Raw genomic sequence first — 6,000 nt, forward strand, 5'->3', positions numbered from 1 at the left:
GGCACAATATTACCTTGAAACAAGCAAGCCGTATAAATACAACCTTGCTTTACAGAACCAGCTTCTGTGCCCATCTGCTGCCTGTGTTATTTATTTATATCCCATTTCAGAACAAAAGCTCTCATGGTGATTTACAAAAATGCATAGACTACAAGAGGTGAAATAAGGTTGAAAGAATGAGACAAAGGGAAATAAAGATAAGGGAAGAATAAATATAGTGCTTAGATTAGCACTCATGTGCGCCATGGTTCTATACATTAGTTACTTAAACCACAAATTTAGTCCTAATCTCCACCAGCTGTCAGATCAAAAAGGAAAGTACAATTAGTTACAAGATTCATAGTGTTCATAAAGTTAAAAAACAATTATTGAAGAGAAGTCAGCTTTGCTTGTTAGCAAGACAGGAGAGAAATTTTTCCTAAGGGACCTTATAAAAAGTACACTATATGATATATTGCCTTAGATGTAGTCATGCAAATTTTATTTATTTGCTTCTCAATTTTCTCTTGCAAAGCTTGCAAACACCAGCCTTCCTTTTAGATCTTAAAGTGTTTAAGTCACTGACTCTGTCACCCTGTTACCAGTGTTTCCTACGATGACAGCTGGAAGGGTAGATTTCCAGAATATTTTCTACTTTCACTAGCATTCTTTCTTGACAACAGATTTACATTAATCCCACTTTAATTAAGTCATTAACCAAAAGCCTGGTTGTAAAGTTCTGCAATTTTCATAGCTCTATAGCTGTGCTGTTTGCTGATGATGGCATATGTAAACGCTGACCTATTTCTTTATTTCTTCAGAATATAGATTTTCCCCCTTGAAGTTTGAGCCTGAATTTAGGGAACATTGTTTTAGAGCAATGAAACCAGCTCTTATAAGGTAGGTAAAAATAGGAAGACTATGCTATCACCTTAATTGCTTGAGTAATTTAGCCTAATTATGTCCAGTATATTAGCATTTCATACTCATATATTTGGACAAGGATGGGCATAGTTAGTGGTATTTTCAGTGATGTCCTGGTAAACCAGCTCTCTAGAAAAAGCAAACAAAAATAAAGCAAATCAAAATGATTTGTTGTGTTTTCAGATTTCTGTGATATAAGTACTCCTACGACAGCCATATCCAGCTAAATAACCAGCTTGGCAAATTCTTGAAATTTTAACAAGTATGGACTTGTTTTACATGTTTTGTACTACAGCAGTTATTAAGAGCACCTACTTTCACTTTTAAAAAGGCAGCAGAAACTTTCCCTGGATGTCAAGAAAGGCTTTACAGAAGAACCTGCCGGAAAGATAATAGAAAATGATCAAAACAACTCATTGTATACAATGGGGGAAGAGAAGAGAAACAGAAGGACCAGCACCTTCTCTCTACACAGTAGAGAAGATCTTTCTACCTCCCTCACCTTATCCTGGTCCACACACCTCAGTAAGTCAGTATGGTCACTGAACGTGGCTGTCCTCCCAAAAAGAATCATCTTGGCTGCTTTCTGAGTAATGAACAGAACAAAAGAGGTTGGGCGGGGGCGGGGGGAGGCTACAGAAATCTATTTTAAATTTGGGGATTTTGTCTTGATCTGGAAGAGGGAAAAAACTGTCCTTTAATGAAATATCTAGCATGACTAATTTGAAAGGTGCTAAACACACAATCAGGGACAGATAAATCATAGCAAGTAACTTAGAAAAAATATTGAAACAAATTCATATTTTGCACAAAAACTCAAGACAGCCTAAATAAAATGAAAATAATTTTCCCATCCTAGTAAAAGGAATAAAATTTTTCTATATTTATTATTGTATCGGCTCTACTGATTTACTTGGTGATCCCATCGTACTTCTCCCCATCAGCAGTGTCTAAGAACGATAATTCTCCATATCCTCTGAAATTTGATATTATCAAACTTTTAAAGTTTTGTCAATCTCTTAGGAGATGAAAGTATCTCATAGTCTTAGATTACCTTTCCCTTTTTGTTATGAGGTTGAGCATTTTTTCATGTCCTTATTGGCAATTTGCATTATTTTCATCTATGGTGTTCCTGTTTATATACTCTGCTAATATTTATGTTAGGTTTCTTTCTTGTATTTTTTAAAGTAAATTTTGTATACTAAGAATGTTAACTCTTTGTAACGTGTGTTGTAAATACCTATTCTAATGTTTAATGTGCCTTTTGATTTTGCATATGGACTCACCATGCAATTTAAAATATTAATTGTTAAGTATATTTATTTCCCCTTATTTTTTGACTTTGCTACAGACGTTTTGCCCTATGCTTAAGTCAAACAAATATTGTCCTAAATTTTATTCTGATCTTAGAAATTAGATCCATATACATGTAGTATTTATTTATTTTTAAATTTTTTTTTTCAGAGATGTGCCTTAGTCATCTGTAAGAGAGACACAGAAATAATGTGGTCTAGTGGGAAGAATATCAACTGTTATCAAAAGACCAGGGTCTAGTTCCAGGCTCTGCTTTTGCTATATGATCTTGGGTGATATCTATAATTTGGGGGCATTCCTGGTTTGCTAAAATTATTTTTTAATAAGGGATTAAAAATATATGTTATCTTATAACCTTATTAAAAATATATGTTGGGCTTCCCTGGTGGCGCAGTGGTTGCGCGTCCGCCTGCCGATGCAGAGCAACCGGGTTCGCGCCCCGGTCTGGGAGGATCCCACATGCCGCGGAGCGGCTGGGCCCGTGGGCCATGGCCGCTGAGCCTGCGCGTCCGGAGCCTGTGCTCCGCAACGGGAGAGGCCACGGCAGAGGGAGGCCCGCATACCACAAAAAAAAAAAAAAAATATATATATATATATATATGTTATCTCAAATAGGCCTATCCCAAGGGTATGTGCGGGGTGTTCCAGAAATGTATTTATAATGGGAACCCTATCTGTGTAAACAATTTGAATCACTCACATCAGCCTGTTAGTAACTACTCTATCCAACCAATCTTATGAGCTCCTTCAGAAGGAATAAGGTGCTGTCCCACAGGAAAAATCTGCAATGCGTACGGGTCCTAGAACTCTTTGGGGCATCTGGTCAAGCCCAAATAGGGGAAGGATAGAGGATCAAAGTGTTCCCTGAAAGGAAGAAATGGGGTCCCAGAGCTGTGGTTTCTGTTTCAGGCTCAAGGTTTCCTGCCAGAAAAGCACTGGTTGTGCCAGAGGAAGACTTGGGAAATTTTAAGGACAGCTCTTCAAAATAAACCTCTGGCCATGTGTATGTCTAAGGACATTTCCCATCTGAAAGTTGTCACCCATGCAATCCCATATTGAGGGCATTCAGACTAGGAAATGAATGTACATGATTATATTTCTGCATATAAAAGTTCCTTCTTGATTAGAGACAATATGTTTGTGTGCATGCAGGTACACACACACACACACACTTTTTCTTCCATTGGAAATTCTCAGAAACTCCATAGGCTTTGAGTATTTAATAAGTCATACTGTCTCCTTTTGAGGGGAATCAGTAGAAAAACTTTTTCAGAGAGCCCAGAAAATGTAAATACTGAAACTATTGCTTGATTTATAATTAACAAAAAGGTCACTAGTTATCCCTTTAAAGCAGGGTCTAACCTCACTGAATATTTATTTACCCTAATGACAAATTCATAACACAAAGTTTCTAACTGCTCTTAACTAGTAAGACTAGTGGGTTATATTGATGGTAATAGAAGGGATCATTATTTTAAAAATGCTCTGGTTCGTGACTCATGGTATGCTATTCAAAGATATTCAAAATGATTCAAAATGGCAGAACATATTGAAAATGCATTGCATTGCAAATTTGGAATAATTTCCTCACATACATTTAATAATTAGCATTATGGCTCTTTATATTTATCATTTTACTAATGTTGTACATAGGGTATATCACAGAGTGAGTTGTACTTCAATGTTCTTTTAAATAAGAATGATAGCAACTGTTAATAATTGATTATTTAATTGTTCCAGGCACTGTCTCAGTTCCCTACATGCAATAATTATCCTCATAAATTAGTAGGAAGAACATGGCTCTGTCATGAGTCTGATTCAAGGGTCTGTCATTACCAGCCCGGTTACTTTGTTCAAATTGCCTAACATCATGAGATGGAAATAATAATCTTTATTTTACAAAGTGTGAGTATTAAATGTGGTAATATATTAACGACTAAGTACAGTGCTTAGCACAGAAAAGCACATCCTTCCTCTAACCTCAAAAGATGGAGAATAAACTCTGTACAGAGATACTGGTAATCAGTAGATACACAAAGTATTGAAAATAATGAAGTGTTATACATAGTCCATGGTTAGGGTTCAGTGTATAATTTCTGGTGTGGGTGGAAGGAAACATTTATGGTTTTTGCTCTTCAGAAGAAAGCTTATTTCAGTAGGATGTGGTGGCTGGGGGCTGCAGGACAGCTAGAAGTCTGGGAAATCTGGAAATGCTGCTGGTTAGAGAGCAATCAGGCGCAAGTGACTTTGTGATAGGGACTCAGAATGCAATTACAAAAGACTAAATGGAGGAAGCTGCACTAGAAAATGTTGGTGATGCTTATGACTTCACAAAATAAATTTGCTTTATACACCTTACAGGGTTTCCGAAAACTAATCACTGAAGTGAGGCAAAGGGAAAGATGGTGTTAAGAGGCTTTTCTAACTTGATTTTGATATTCAAACGAAGGCTTCTGCTTAACTTTGAGGAGCCTTCCAATATGATCATCTGTCTGAGGTTTGATATATTTGTTTTTGCATTCCTTTCTGTTTCCAAATAAATTATTCAATCTCCCATAGCTAGTCATCCCCTTGGACTCACTTCCCCTAATCAAAATTCTTATGTACATGTTCCTAATAACCACAGTAATTGCCTCTCCATAAAAAAAAATTTTACAATTTGTACTTCAAAAACTACAAACTTTTTAATAGTGATTTGGTGTGACTAAAGGCCTTTTCTGTAAAGAATTCAGAAACACATTCTGTCCTGCTTTTTTTCTTATCCAACCAATAGTTTCATTTTCAGGAACTCTAATTCTATTTATGTCCTCTTTGATATATTTTCTAAAACTCAGAGCACTTTTCACCTTCACCAATCACATTCCAAATCCACTCAACTTGAATTGCTTTACAATGGTGTGTCAGTTTCTGCTATATAACAAAGTGAATCAGTTATACATAAACATATATCCCCATATCTCTTCCCTCTGGCATCTCCCTCCCACCCCTCCTGGCGGTCCCAACCCACTTGGTGGTCACAAACCACCTAGCTGATCTCCCTGTGCCATGCGGCTACTTCCCATTAGCTATCCACCCTACGTTTGGTAGTGTATATATGTCCATGCCACTCTCACTTCATCACAGCTTACCCTTCCCCCTCCCCGTATCATCAAGTCCGTTCTCTAGTAGGTCTGCATCTTTATTCCCGTCTCGCCCCTAGGTTCTTCTAACCATTTTCTTATTTTTTTTAGATTCCATATATATGTGTTAGCATATGGTATTTGTTTTTCTGTTTCTGACTTACTTCACTCTGTATGACAGTCTCTAGGTCCATCCATCTGTTGATGGACACTTAGGTTGCTTCCATGTCCTGGCTATTGTAAATAGAGCTGCAATGAACATTTTGGTACATGACTCTTTTTGAATTATGGTTCTCTCAGGGTATATGCCCAGTAGTGGGATTGCTTTCTCTAATGATTAATGATGTTGAGCATTCTTTCATGTGTTTGTTGGCAATCTGTATATCTTCTTTGGAGAAATGTCTATTTAGGTCTTCTGCCCATTTTTGGATTGGGTTGTTTGTTTTTTTGATATTGAACTGCATGAGTTGCTTTTATGTTTTGGAGATCAATCCTCTGTCAGTTGCTTCATTTGCAAATATTTTCTCCCATTCTAGGGTTGTCTTTTCATCTTATGTTTTCCTTTGCTGTGCAAAAGTTTTAAGTTTCATTAGGTTCCATTTGTTTATTTTTGTTTTTATTTCCATTTCTCTAGGAGGTGGTCAAAAAGGATCTTGCTGTGATT

The sequence above is a fragment of the Physeter macrocephalus genome, chromosome 20, assembly GCF_002837175.3.
Source record: "Physeter macrocephalus isolate SW-GA chromosome 20, ASM283717v5, whole genome shotgun sequence".
Taxonomy (NCBI): domain Eukaryota; kingdom Metazoa; phylum Chordata; class Mammalia; order Artiodactyla; family Physeteridae; genus Physeter; species Physeter macrocephalus.